Genomic DNA, 14,242 nt, shown 5'->3' on the forward strand with positions numbered 1-14,242 from the left:
CCCATCTTATAAATAATCTAAATTTCAAGAAGTCAAGTAACTTGTCCAAGGTCTTATAGCTTGCTAGTAAATGACAGTCAGGGTTAAAAGCCAAGTCTGTCTGACTACAAAAGCCCCTTTTACCATGCTGACTCGTATTTTGTTGCCTTCTAGACTTGGGCCTCCTCAAAAGGGCCCTGAACCACCCAATATCAATTAGAAATAAAAATAGAACTTTTCTGTCTGTAAACTTACCCTCCAGTTTTTTTTTTTTTTTTTAAAGATGACCGGTAAGGGGATCTTAACCCTTGACTTGGTGCTGTCAGCACCACGCTCAGCCAGTGAGCAAACCGGCCATCCCCATATGGGATCCGAACCCGGGGCCTTGGTGTTATCAACATCGCACTCTCCCGAGTGAGCCACGGGCCGGCCCTACCCTCCAGTTTTGTAACAAGCAGCCTTCTACAGATGAGTTGAAAAGCCTACCACTCCATTGACTCTTACCCCTAAAATTAGAGAGGAGTTCTGGAGGTGGGAGATCTAGACCAAACTTACTGTCTATCCTAGTCTTGAGAAAGAATGGAAAGGTGGCTTCTAAGCTAGTGGTAAACCAAAAGCTTTTGTACATGGTCTTACATTCAACCTATCTCCTCCTTTCAACACGACTGCTTATTCCTTCAGACCACCTTGTGACCTCCTTCCAAAACTGTTGGTGCCTTTAGTCCAATATTCATACCTCCACCAACCCCAAAACACATATACATATAAATAGAATCCATCCTGCCTCTATCCTCCTAGAGAGCTAGAAGGCTAGGATTAAGATGGAGAAATAACGGGCCGGCCCGGTGGCGCACTCGGTAGAGTGCGGCGCTTGGGAGCGCGGCAGCGCTCCCGCCGAGGGTTCGGATCCCATATAGAGACTGGTCTGAGCGCGGTGCAGGCGCAACATGAAGGGTTGTGATCCCGTTACCAGTCACGAAAAAAGACAAAAAAGGAAAAGAAAAAAAAAAAAGATGGAGAAATAACAACATGATAATTTATTTTAATAGCTTAAAAGACGAAGACAACAGGAATAACTCAAGCCTCAAGCCAATAAGACCTGAAGAGAAAAGAATGTTGTTGTTGTTGTTGTGTTTTCTATTTTTTAATTTTTTAATCTTTTTGTATCTTTGCTTTTGTATTTATTTTAGAGAAAAGAATTCTTGATAAGCAACAGAAATAGCTAGAAAAGAAGTATAAAAAGGATCTATATCAGATACAGCACCCAAGAGTTGGCTTGGGTAGGAGCAGGGGAAGCTTTATTCCTGTACCCCTCCCCCCACTTTAAAAAAAGAATCAGTGGAAGTAAAATAATTGCTATTCAAATAGTTTCAGGACAGGCTCACAGACTCTCTGTCCTTCCCTACCACCTGTTTCCTTCCTCCCTTTGCACCCACCTTACACACCTAAAATCTCTCCTACATAAAAATTCTGAACTCCACAAAATGGCCACATAAATCTGGTCTATCTCCACTAAGGTCTCTGTGGCCCCAACAATGACAGCAGCACCCTGCTGAAAGCCACTGCCCCAGCACCCACCACCTCCTGCCAAACTTGCTGACATGTTACTAAGGGCCAAGGGGCTTTTCTCTTCAAAACAGGATGAAATGCACTGCCAAAAGTCAAACAAACAGGAACTTCAGATGATCCTGATTTGTTTTCAACTGTCTACGTTCTCTTCTTATTTCTAAGGGGTTGAAGCAAGCAGCAAGTGATTTCTATGCTTTCCTTCTGAATGCCATTTACTTCTTGCATCCTCAGCATACTGGCCCTCTGTCCCCAGAAACAAGAGGATGACTGTAAACATCCTCAAACTCTTTAGTGCTGCTCCTTCAGACAGCTTTCCACCCTGACTGATCCACCCCCATCACTTCCCTCAGCACCTCTCCTGGTGCTGCTTGTTATTACTGTTGATGGCAATAGTGGTAGTAATGCATGTGTATGTACCTGTCCGCTTAGAAGCAGAGATGAAAGGACTCTTACAGATCATGGAGAGTCCAACCACCTCAATTTTCCAGAGGAGCAACTGAGTCCCAGAGAGAAGAGAATTGCCCACAGTTACAAAGCAAGTTAAAGTGAACAAAGTAATGTATAAAAATGCTAGTAGGAAATTCTGCTTCCAGTATGACCCTCTCACTGATAACAACTATAAACTCTGGATAAAATACAAAAAGCAATGACCTGAAGTGAACAAAGCTGACAGATTTTGGAGAGAAGTTGAAAATTGGAAGAAGGGACTGGCATGAGATGAATTCCCCATTTTTGGAGCTCTGGCCTAAGGGTGGTCCAGCTGAAGTTCCAATTAAAAAACAAACCCTGGGCTTTTGGTCCTGAGGAATCAGAAGACAGAACCCAGGGCAGCCACAGATAATGGGAAGAAAGAAGAAAGCCAGGGAAGGAAAGCCCCAGGTTCTATGTGTAAATTCTGCCCAAGTCTCTGGCTGACTCCTGAACCATGCGTGCATAGAGCAGAATACAAAGACCTCAGCTAAGGACAAAAGAATTGGACTGCAGTTTGAACTGCCAACTGCTGCTGGTAACAGTTTGCAGTTTTAAGTCTCACTGAGGTAACTGACTGCTAAAATAAAAACATCAATAGAAACCAGTCTCCACAATATAACATTCACAATGTACAGACTATAATCCTGAATTACATGAAAAACTAGAAAAATTAAACTCACTTGCAAGGGAAAAGACAATAAGTAGAGGGCAACTCCAAGATGACCCAGATGTTGGAATTATCAGACAAGGATATTGACAGTGCTATTACAGCTAAGCTCAATGACGTATAAGAAAATATGCTGGGGGGTGGGGGACAGTAAATCTCAGCAGAGAAACTGAAATTATTTTTTCAAGTAGAAATTTTAGGACAGAAATCTAGTATTGAAATTTTAAAATTTCACCAAATGGACTTGAGAATAGAATGGAGATGACAGAGGAAAGAGTGGGTGAAACTTGAAGTAGAATAGAAATTATCTAAACTGAAATAACTGTGGATCATTTGCAGTTCATTCGAGCATACAGTGATTATTTTCTGTTACTGGAAAAATTGGTATCGGAGAGAAACAGAATGACTTGGGATCACAGAGTTAGAAGAATCTATTACTTGCAATTCTGTTGGACCAGGCCACCCCTTATCTACTAATTAACCTCTTGAGGTCTTCCAGATATAAGCAAAGAAAATATGAAGGTGGAAAATGAGAGGACAGAATAAAAATTAAAACCTGGTGTAACCATAACTTCCAAAGTCCTGGGAGTCAAATCTAGTGCTCCACTGTATATTGGGAAGCAAGAAAACAGTCACTTTCTTCCCCTACTCCTATATTTGCTGAGGCAGCATTCAGGATTGTTCAGAAAAAAAGCCAGGAGAGATTTTAATGATTTTTCTGCCCTGTACAGTCTCTTCACCAAAAAGTCAACCTGGTAAACAAGATGATGGCAGGACAAGATGGGACCAAAAGTAGGTGCTGGGCTGAAGAGTGCTAGCAGTTTGGTAAGGCCCAACCTCATGCCACCTAGGTTGGTAAAAGCAGCTAACCTGAATGACACCCTCAAGTCACTTCATATGCTGGAGTTCAGGACATTCTAGGTAAAAGTGGGAGAAAAAAACCTAAGCTGCAGAAGACACATCAATTTCTGTAAGACCTGCATTTTTCTCACCCATTCCTCCCCACCCCACCTGCCCATGACAAGAGAGAAAGAAAATCCAGAGCACATGATCTTTTCTGACTAAAAAAATAATAGAAATTGGGCAACTGAAAATAAAACAGTATGCCCTCTAAGTAAGTGTAAAGAACCTTGGATGGGAAATGAGAAACCCAGGTGGCAGCCTTAGTTCTGTCACTAACATATTGTTGGACCTTAGATAAATCTTTTGTACTCTCTGGGTCTCAGTTTCATCAGTCAAACAAAAAAGCCAGACTAAATGATTTTTAGCAATAATGTTATTGTCCTTTCCAATAACAACATGTACATTCTTATCCATGCTATCTCCATCTGCTCTTGAAGAATCATTAGAGTTATCTCAGTGTTATACAATTATTCAAATTTTTAAAAGAATAAATTAATTTTTAAAAGTCTTGTCATTAATTCCCTTTTGTGTGTGTGTGTTTGTGTGTGTGACCGGTAAGGGGATCATAACCCTTGGCTTGGTGTCGTCCGCACTGTGCTCAGCCAGTGAGCGCACCAGCCACCCCTATATAGGATCAGAACCTTCGGCCTCCACGCTCCCAGCGCCACTGCGCTCCCAGCGCCGCACTCTCCCGAGTGAGCCACAGGGTCAGCCCTTGTCATTAATTCTTAAGTTGTGTCAATAATAAAAATTTCAATTCTATGTATGATGGAGGGCTGTTAAAACAATGTCTTTCATTTGAAAGTGCTTCTAATTTTTCCAGGACCACTTTTTTATCTATGTAATCCTTGGGATGAGAAGGCAGATACTTTTATCCCTCATATGCAAGATGAGCAAACACAAGAGACTTGTGACCGTTTTAGGAAAGTACTAACCGAGACAGGACTAGAATACAGCAATCCCATCTGTGTGCATCAGGTTCTTTTTCAACAAAGAAACCTTACCAAAGAACCAAGAGTACAAAAGAGATTGGAATTAGAAATAATAAACTTAAAAACTTTCATGAACTTTGGGAGCATTTATTAATAAACAATTAATAAAAGTAGCTTGTGATTAGTATATCTATTTGAAAGCTGGCACACAAGGAACCACCACCTGGCTCTGCTGTTTCCTTTTCTAACAAGTAGTCTATAATTGAGACTATGCTCCCTTGCAATAAGCCCATGTTTGTGAGGTTTAGCCAGTGTTTGTGAGGTTTAACATGTCTAAAATTGTTAGTTATTCATCTGCTTTAAGAAAGTTGGCTAAATCGGAAGAACATGCTAGGTCCCCAGGAGTCTATGATTAGGATACCAAGGGGCCACAAGGATTATAGCACGTATGGCAAAGGTAGTTAAACATCAAGTCACAACAATTACCCTAAGGAGAAAGGAGCCAAAGGAGACAAAAGACCTTTCATTATCTAATTTAATCTTCATAGTAACCCTAATCAGATAAATACCACCATGTTTATTTTATAAATGAGGAAGAAATAAAGTCTCGAAGTCACAGGTATTCCTGCTCCAAAGTTTGCTTTCTCTTCTCCATTATAACACCTCTCTAAAGAATTATCTTTCAAATCTTACCCTCAGGAAAGCCAGTCCTGATCACAGCCCAAATAATCACAAACCTACATAAGGTGATGAGCAGTTTTTTCATTCTTTTATTCATTCATTTATGGATTCAGATATTGACTGACTGCCAACAGTGCATCAAGCTCTGAGGCTAGCACTGGGGATAAAACAGTGAGTAGAAATAGACCTGTCTTTGCAGCATTTATAGAACAGTGCAACAGAAACACATTGATTAGAGTCACATTATTAAATATAAATTATACAAAATACAATTTAATAGAAATTGACTCATTCAGGGAGGTCTAGGAAGGCTTCCCCTAGTGACAATGTTCCAAGTAGAAGAGAAAGCATGATGAGTTTGAGGAACTAAAAGTGGATCTATGTGGCCAAAGAATGGAGAACAAGTAAAAACAAGAGGTGAGATGAGGCTGGAGAGAGGAGAGGTATGGAGAGAGCCACACCATGCAGGCCCTTGGAAGCCAAATTATGGCTTTGGCCGTTTATATGAAGGCATTTAAGTGTTAAATAGACGTTAGTATGCATTTAAAAAAACATCACTTTAGCTTCAGTATGGTTATCAGATGGAAGGAGGTAAAATGATGCCAAGAGATCAGTTAGTAGGCTAGTTCTGTAGTCCGGGAGAGATGATGGTATAACCAGCTAACAATAACAGGCACATACACAAGAAAACAAAAACAAAAAACTCTCTCCCTTGATCTCACATCTCCTTCCAGCTACTCCAGCCCCAACATAACTGCTCCTCTTCACAGCAATACCACTTCAAAGAGTTGTCTATATTCATTCATTTCCTTACTTCTCATCCTCTCAGTTCACTCCAATCAGGCTTCTTCTATCCTCAACACTCAATGAAACTATTCATCAAAGTCCAAGGCCTCAATAATTGCCAACTTCTATGGTTACTTCTTCTTTTTTTTTTTTTTTTTTTTTTTGTCTTTTTCGTGACCGGGAAGGGGATCGCAACCCTTGGTGTGGTGTTGCCCACACCACGCTCAGCCAGTGAGCGAACCGGCCATTCCTATATGACCGGTAAGGGGATCGCAACCCTTGGTGTGGTGTTGCCCACACCACGCTCAGCCAGTGAGCGAACCGGCCATTCCTATATAGGATCTGAACTCGCGGCGGGAGTGTGTTCCTATATAGGATCTGAACTCGCAGCTGCACTCCCAGCGCTGCACTCTCCCGAGTGCGCCACAGGCTCGGCCCTATGGTTACTTCTTTGTCTCCACCTTACTCAACCTCTAAACAGCATTTAACACAAATGACCACTCTTTCTTCATGGAAACACATTCTTCCTTGGCTCCAGGATATCGTACTTTCCTGATCTTCTTCCTATTGCACTGCCTGATCCTTCCCATTCTTTTTGCTGGCTCCTCCTCCTCTGTTCAATCAAGGTCAGTCCTGAGACCTCTTTTCTTTATCTGTACCCTCCCTTCTTTGGGTAATTTCATCCAGTCCCATGACTTTTAATATCAATGACTTCCAATTTTTTATCTCCAGCGCTGACCTCTCAACTCCAGAAGCATATCCAACAGCCTTCCTGACATCTCTACCTTGATTCCTAACTGACATCACATATTCATATATTCACTGATTTATTCTCATATTCTTGATGGCATCCACCCTCCACCTTTCTCTCTCCAAACCCATTCCTCTTCAAATCTTCCATCTCAGTTGATAGCACCACCATTCACCTAATTTTCCAGGCCAAATAAATACCTAGAATCATCCTAGATTTTTCCTTTCCTCACACCCCACATCCAAATCCATCAGCAAGTCCTATCAATTCTACTTCCCAATTTTCTTGAATCTATGCCTCTGCTCTTTGCATCCCCTATTAGCACCCTAGTCCAAGCTATGGGACTCTCACCATGCCTAGCCACTCTGTGTTCGTTCCTGCCTTAGGGCCTTTGTATTAGCTGTTCTTTCTACCCTTTGTACAGCTGGCTCCTTTTGGTCATTCAAGGTTCAGCATAAATTTTGCTACCTTGGAAAAGCCTTGACCAGCCAACATAAAGTAGCTCTCAATCTCTAATACATCTCTCTGGTTTATGCTCACCTTAGCACTTACCCCTATCTTCTGTTTGTTTATTGCTTTTCTCTCCCCCTACCCCCGTCCACCTTCTATCCAGTTCATCACTATATCCCCTGTGCCTAGAACAGTGTGTGGCTGACAATAAATAGATGGGTCTATAACCCAGAGGAGCGATCTGGTATGGAGACATAAGTTTATGAGTCATGTGCATAGGCATGGTTATTAAAACCAATGGGGTGGACTGAGATCACCCAGGGAGAATGTCTACTATGAAAAGAGGAGGGCTGGAAGGGTAGAGTACTTAATAGCTGTAGAAAGGATGAGTAAAATAACAGAAGCAGGAGGAAGACTAGAACAGTGTTATGTTACTGGAGTCAAGAAAAGAGTGTTTCAGGAAGGAAGGAATGGTCAGGTGTCAACTGTGCTGAGAAAATTAAAGGCTAAAAATGTCTGTTGAATTCAGCTTTGTGGAGGATATTAGTGACCTTAGGAGGAGGTGCTACAGTGAAATGATAGGGGTAAAAGCCAGACTAGAGTAGGTTGAGCAAGTAGAGTGAGGTAATGAATACAGTTTTTTAGAAAAGTTTGCCTATGTGAAAGTGAAGGTGATAGAGAATGCAGAGTTGAGAAAGAGCTTTTTGTTTTTGTTTAATGGGGGCACTGTCACATGTACAAGCTGCAAGTCTTAGAAGATGCAAGTCACTCAAAGGTCTCAAATCTTTTTACTTTCACGCTTAACTTAGAATGTAACTTCCCTTGGACTGATTGCTAAGTGCCCAGAGCATCAATCCAGAAGTTTTTTGTTTATACATGCATCTCATCTCCCTTATTACAATGGAAGATAAAAATGCCCTTCTATACACTTTCCGTTGATGCTGTCAGGAACAGAATACTGGGCTGTACATACTAGAGGGCCTGAGTAAAAAAGGTTTTCTGCTGCCATTTTAATTTGAAGGCATACTGTGCAGGTCATTGTCATTTCTACACCCAGCAACAAGTTTCTTTCCATTTTATAGCCTCTAGAAAACTTCCCATTGTCCCTATTCCACACTCTCTCTCCACCCTGCCTGCTGCCCAGGCAACATACTATAATGGAAAGAGTATCAATGGTTTTAAAAGTCAGAGGATCTGGGGCCGGCCCGGTGGCGCACTCGGTAGAGTGCGGCACTTGGGAGCGCAGCGGCGCTCCCGCCGAGGGTTCAGATCCCATATAGAGACCAGTCCAACTCACTGGTTGAGCGAGGTGCGACACCGAGGGTTGCGATCCCGTTGCCGGTCACAAAAAAAGACAAAAAGGAAAAATAAATAAATAAATAAATAAAAGTCAGAGGATCTGGATTTCAACTCTAATTTAGTCACACATCAGTTTAGGTAATTAAACTTCATGACCTCAGTTTCTTCAACTTGTATATAGAGAGTTTATATCTAAACTTCATGGGGCTGTAGTAAGGATTATACGAAAATATACATTAAGTGCCTAAGTACATAAGGCCTGGCATAAAATGTATTCTATAAATGTGAATTCAACTTTCTTCTCATCACCTTTCCGATTAAGCCTTACATATTTTTATTTAGTTTCTCTTTCCCTCTCTCTAGGTGCATCAGGAAGCCCTTGGAAAAGGAACCTTGAGAAACTAACTTGCTCAGTTACAGCAAAAATAATTTTAAAGAAGTATTAAGAGAGGTGGGTGGGTGGGGCCATAGGTGTAACCAAGCAGCATCTGAAAGGGCAGGGAGGATACCCAAGTTAGAATAAATAATATGGCTCCCTGCCAGTTCTCTGACCCCTCACTAGTCCCCCCACCCCAAGTTCCTTCTTGCAACTATGACTGTATCTATCTCCTTCTTTTAGTAAATCATGCTTGCCGAGTCTCAAATCAATGACTTAAGTATTAAAAACAAACAAAACAAAAACAGCACTCGGACTCCAATACTGGAGAGTACAACAGACAGTGGACTCTTGAGTTTTAGTCTTTCCAATTTACTAGTTTTGTGACTCTTGTAGAATTATTGTAATTCTCTGAATTAAAGTTTCCTCATTTGTAAAACAGAAATGACAATGTGTCTTGACTACAAGATCATAAGGATCAAATGAAATAATGTATGTGAAAGTACTTTGTACCAGGGCTGGCTCCTGGCTCACTTGGGAGAGTGCGGTGCTAATAACACCAAGGCCACGGGTTTGGATCCTGTATAGGGATGGCCGGTTAGCTCACTTGGGAGAGCATGGTGCTGACAACACCAAGCCAAGGGTTGAGATCCCCTTACCGGTCATCTTTATAAAAAAAAAGAAAGTACTTTGTACCTATAAAACATGGTTATTGTTATATTATAGGTACACAAAGAAGTTTCAGAGTCTACCTTTGGCCAGTTTAGGTGTTAAGTTTTATTAGAAAGTCTTCAGTTCTAGAATACTCTATCATGTGATCCAAAGCTATCCATTTTCAACTCAAGTCCTCCTCTCATTGGCAGCTGAAAATTTTATATTCTCTTCCTAATTTCATGTTGACTTTGGTTGGACCCTCATTCTAACAAACTTACTACAAAGATATTTTTTGAGACAATCAAGGAAATTTGATTATGAACTAGGAGTTAGATATTACTAAGTATTTGTTAATTTTATTAAATTTGATAATGGCACTATGGTTATGTGAGAAAATGTTCACATTTAAAGATGCATTTGGAGGTGTATGAGGTAAAATGACATGATATCTGGGATATGCTTTAAAATTCTTCAACAAAGAAAAAGAAAAAAGGAATGGATGAAGCCAATGTGGCAAAATCTTGAAAACTATTGAATATACATATATGTAGGTTCACTGTATTAGCCTTCATCCCTTTGCGTATTTTTGAAATTCTTCAGGATAAAAAAAAATTTAATGCTAATACCTAACACAACCACAAAACTGGTTGGCAGTTATCTACCAAAGCTGAACATATAACCCAGCAAATCCTAATCCTAGGTATACTAGTATACCCAAGAGAAATGAGTGCTTATGTCTACCAAAAGACATATACAAGTAATAAGAGTGTTTATGGCAGCTTTCTCATATAGCCAAAACTGGTAAGATCCCAAATGTCCATCAACAGCAGAATAAATAACTGGGGTATAGCCATACAATTATATATATACTACTACAGACCACATGGGAGGATGCCCGATATGATGTTGAGCAAAAAAACCAGGTCCAAAACAGTACGTACTGTCTGACTCTATTTATATGAACTCAAGAATAGACAAAATTAATCAATGCAGACAGAGTAAGTAGTTACTTAGAGGTCCAGTACTGATGAGAAAGAGGCATGAAGGAGTTTTCTGGAGTTCTGGAAATGTTCTGTACCTTGATCTAATGTATATCTTGATGTGAGTAGTCTTTATACATATATAAAAATTCATTGAGTAATTGAATTGTGTACTTTACTGTAGATATAGCTCAATAATAAACAACAAATAAATATGGGAGCAAAAATCAGAATCTTAGGTAGCAGTATTCTGTAAAAGCTCTGTAATCAATTCCAACATACACCCAATGCTAAGAAACATTCTTCTACCTCAACAAGCTCAAACTTAAGACTCCCAGGTCTTCTGGCTTCCATTGCAATAGTAACTGTGAGACAAGGTAATAAGACAGAATCTGAAAAGATGGTGGGGCAGAGAGCCAGGAGAGAGGAACCTCTCTGAAAAAGGTAAAGATCCAGGGTGAAGGAGGAAAAGCAGAGGTCAGCGCTGGTGGAGCTAAGAGCTTAGCTGAAAGTGACAGTGAATAGACAACTCAGATGTTAGGTCCAGCTTTATAACTGACCTAACATGGGTGTGACCGTATGCAAACTGCTTCATCTCTCCTGGCCTCACTAAGATATCTTACAGCTTTTATACAAAGTCTGGAGAGGAAGTTCAGAGGATTCAAGTAAGAACAGGCCCTTTTGAAAGACGCTAGGCTTACCTCTAGCATAGTACTTATCATTCTGTATTATAATTGTCTACTTGTTTATCTCCCACACCAAACCTTGAGCTCTTGAAAGGCCAGGATTATCTACTTCATCTCTGAATCCGAATACATAGAACTTGGAGCATAGTAACAGTTCAGTAAATGTTCATTGGCTGAACTGCTGAAATTATGAGTGCCTATGCTTATGTAGACTCTTAAGTACAGGTGTACTTATGTAGACTTATAAGAAAGAATTCATGTCCCACATGTACACCCCTTTTCAAATAACATTAAATTATTTTCTTTATTAACACTGCCTAAAGGAAGTCCAAATTATGGAATGCCCTGATCACCTGAAATTCAGAATCCTTAGAAGATGTCCTGACAGGGGCCTCAAAAGTCCATGTCTTCTACTCCCTAAATAACAAACCTCCTAATAATAATATCTAATTCTTATACATTATTTCATAGATCAAATTGCTTTCACACCCATACTCTCAATAAATCCTCATGACAACCCTATGAAGAGGTATTATCAAATCCATTTTACATGTGAGAAAACTGAGGCTCATATTTTAATTTGCTGACCTAAGGCAAGCAAATAGCAACTAAAGGAAGGTTTTCATATGTAGTACCCAGAAAACGTAGAAACAGGAACATCACCATTTCCACTCCCCTGGCCTCCACAAATAAGATGGATTAGTTCACTAGCTGCTATTGATTTACTGAACTGACTACTTCTTAAGTTCTTCTTATGCCCATGAGAATCAGTTATGCAGATTATTTTTATTATGTCTTAACAAAAAACACGGCCAGTCCAGGGAGGAAAATCCCCAAGACAGCAAACAGCCACACTCATCAATTGCTGGCTTATATCTTTATGTATAAAGCTAAACAAATTAGAATGAGGGGGATGTGACGATCCCTGATCACACCCCCTCCCTCTTTCCTCCTTATCCCTCCTTACCCTTCCCCCAACTGCTCCACAACATCTTAGAATGTAAAAAAAGAACAAAAACAATAGTGCCAGGCACACAATAAATAGGTGTGCTGAATGAATGATAACTGGCAGCTTAAAAGCCACTAGAAACCACTCAAGGGAGAGTAAAATACCCAGGTCAAGAACCAAAAGAGAAGGGTAGAGAATGTCTAAGTTAATTGGAAAAACGCAAATCAGATTCTAAGGCAGTTCCACCCAGTCATGCTTGGGGTGCCACAAGTTGAACACTCCAGATTTAAGCACCACATTACATCTGCAGCCCAAATGAATGCATTAGGCAGGGGCCTAACAGACAGGTTCTCTCTCCTCAGACCAGCAGCATCTCAACCAGCAGCAACTCGCTCCCTTCCCCGATTACTCTCCATCACCACTGCCCTGAAGCCCAGATAGAATTGCAGGAGTTAAGCCAGGCAGTACTGAAAGTTAGGAGGAAATGAGCATGCCACCTGACACTTTTCTGGCACAGCCTAAGCCGATTAGTTCAGGTTACAAACACAACTGCAAGATTCCAGTATGCTGATGAAACTACTCTTTTTCTGTAAACTAAAAATAACCTATTTATCAAAACGGGAGCATTCCTCAATCTTTCTGCCCTGTCAGCAATGCAGTTCCATTTCCTCAAATCCTTCATGTAGTCTAGAATGTCTTACTGGATCCAAGTCTCCAAACTCCCCTCATCTTCCCCACTCCTCATCCTAACCCTGTGAACATAGGCAAGAGACTTAAACTCCTTTCCTAACTCATGCTCTTAAAGTTTCTTTTCTAATAAGCAAACATGTACAGAACTTCATGGCTCCTGCCTTATGTAGAGCCATAACTGGAAGATGGGCTGGGCTGCAACAAAGAATAATGAAAAGCAAAGAATAAATGAAGGACAAGATAGGGCATGATCAGAAAGTCAGCTAAATGCTTTTCATTTAGGCAGGAATGGCAGGAGCCCCACCCACCTGGAAGAATACATCATAAAGACAAATGGTGTCCAGTATGGAGCCAGACTGTACTTTATCACCTTAGAACATGGCCATCAGCTTGCTCTGGAGACAGACTCATGTCCAAATAAATGGCTCTGAGCACCTTACAAGAATCGCTAGGCTGTCCTCGGGTTGACATTTTCAGGAGAAATTCTGATAATTTAAGCCAACCAACTCAAGCTTAATTACAGATTTTTCCAGTCATACAGAGTGGAGAGAGGGGCTCAAATCATACCACTAGGAAGTGGGAATCATGAGGAAGCTAGAAAACCCTGTCCTCAGTAGCTCTCCATGATCTCAGGCCCTGAGGTAAGCCAGCACTCCTTTTCCAAAGGCGAAAACTATGGACTTTGAACTTCCTTGTTCTTTGCAATAGCATCAGGAAAATGCCACAATGTTGTGCCACCTTATACACCCAATAAGACATGTGCTATTCTAGAATAGTGAGTTGGAATACTCATTAATGTATTTCCTACAGATCCAAACTGAAAATAAACAACTCTTCCTAGATCCATCAGAGAATTGAGGACACAGGGCACACCACTACCCACAATGCTGGAGAGACAGCCAGGTAGATTACAGAGAATTTCACAAATTACCAGAGCAGAAACTTCCATGGGAACTAGTACCAGGGTAGGAAAACCTAAACTGTGATTGTGAGCTTTTCCTCCAGAGGCTGTATCAAGTTCTCACAGTGAAGACGAGAGGAAAAAAAACCTCATGCTTCCAGCAGGGGGAGGGGAAAAGAAATCATTCTGAAATCAGAGCTTTAGGGCCGGCCCGGTGGCGCACTGCTATAGTGCGCCGCTTGAGAGCGCGGCGGTGCTCCCGCCGAGGGTTTGGATCCCACATACAGACCGGTTCCCGCTCACTGGCTGAGCGAGGTGCGGGCGCAACACCGAGGGTTGCGAGCCCGTTGCTGGTCCCGGTCCGGTACGGGCGCAACACTGAGGGTTGCGATCCGTTGCCAGACACGAAAAAAGACAAAAGAGAAAAAAAAAAAAAAAAAAAAAAAAAAAAAAAAAAAGGTTTTTTATTTTTGGGGGATTTGCCCCCTTTTAAAGAGGGGGGGGGAAAGGGGAAAAAA

General features: G+C 41.1%; 1 protein-coding gene across 1 annotated transcript in view; it reads right to left on the bottom strand.

The window, feature by feature from the left end:
- LUZP1 (leucine zipper protein 1) overlaps nt 1–14,242 on the bottom strand; it is a 59,127-nt gene that overhangs the window by 27,737 nt on the left and 17,148 nt on the right.

The sequence above is a fragment of the Galeopterus variegatus genome, unplaced genomic scaffold (assembly GCF_000696425.1).
Source record: "Galeopterus variegatus unplaced genomic scaffold, G_variegatus-3.0.2 Scaffold50, whole genome shotgun sequence".
Classification (NCBI taxonomy): Eukaryota; Metazoa; Chordata; class Mammalia; order Dermoptera; family Cynocephalidae; genus Galeopterus; species Galeopterus variegatus.